Raw genomic sequence first — 1,461 nt, 5'->3', positions numbered from 1 at the left:
AACGCCAGTGTCACCCTGCCATTTCGAGCTTCCTGGAGATGACCGTGTGCGTGACCGTCAAACACGTGAGCCGTGTAAGCCTCATACATGAGCTGCATAAGCCTCGTGACGCTTCTGGGAGATCCGAAGGGAGGTGTGACCGCAGACCAGAACCCACCCCTCATCTTCCAAGCATCGTAGACTCATTGTCTTCTACTCTTGACTCCTGAACGAATATTTTACAGGTCCCCTTTAAAAGGTCTGCACGGACCCCAAGTTGGGAGCTGCTCAGAAATCATCAGGCCCCGGAGAGTATCGAGCTACATGAAATAAGTCAGACAAAGACAAACGCCATATGATTTCGCTCACATGCGGTACCTAAAGAACAGAACGAGTGAACGAGCAGAAGAGAAACGGATTCAGAGATACAGATGAGAAACTGATGGTGGCCAAATGGGAAGGGGCTGGGGACAAAGGTCAAGGGAGGGAAAAGGACAAATTCATACTGACGAATTGTCACGGGGATGCAAAGTACCGCCACGGAAATATTGTCGGTAATATCGTACTAACTGTGCATGGTGTCGAGTCGTTTCGAGGCAAGAAAAATGTCAGAAACAAACTAAAAAAAATGACAGCCATTAGGATTTTAGGGATTCACTGTAAAGAGAATGACTTGCAATGCCCGATGTATTCAAGGATCAGCACATGCGTAGGAAAACCGCATGACCCAGAATTTACGTTGCTCATCGCACACGTAGAAAGAGAATTTCCACCACCAGCACGTGTTACGTAGGTTGTAATTTGCAATATTACTCTGACGTCAACACGGATTATGTATACTGTCACTAAACTGCACATTCGATGGATCACAGAAAAAGCAAACAATCCTATTATGTTTGTTATGGAACACACACACACATGCATCTGAGAGATGGGTCTGTTAAATGAGTCAGACAAATCCAAGAGGAACTTGCCTTCCCGTTTCTAAAGCAAGTTGTACCCTTCCTGAGGTCGAGAGTGAAATCTCTAACCAGCTAGGGAAAAAAAGCCTAAAGGTCTCTGAGCATTCTGGTTTGCGTTAATATTCCTCATCAAGTCGACTTTGATTTTATAGCCTTTGCCACTTTATCCAAGAATAGAATTCAGCGAAAGTTATAAAGTGGTTTAAGCTGCATTTGGACTCGCTTAAGTTATAAAGCGACTAAAGTCCATAAAATTTTCGAAAGAACACATAAAATCCACATGTAATTTTTAAAAACAGGATTGAGGGATGTGGCTCCATAGTGGAGCGGGGAGCACATCTGTTTTACACACAGAAGGTCCTGGGTTCGCGGCCCAGCGGAGCCACGGTCCACGGTCTACGGCCATGTCACCCTGAACAAGCCCGACGTCTGATCTCCGAAGCTCAGCAGGGTCGGGCCTGGTCAGTACTTGGATGGGAGACCACCTAGGAAGACCAAGCGCTGTAGGCATAAATAATAA

This window comes from Pteropus alecto, unplaced genomic scaffold (genome assembly GCF_000325575.1).
Source record: "Pteropus alecto unplaced genomic scaffold, ASM32557v1 scaffold18, whole genome shotgun sequence".
NCBI lineage: Eukaryota > Metazoa > Chordata > Mammalia > Chiroptera > Pteropodidae > Pteropus > Pteropus alecto.
This window is presented reverse-complemented; position numbering follows the sequence as displayed.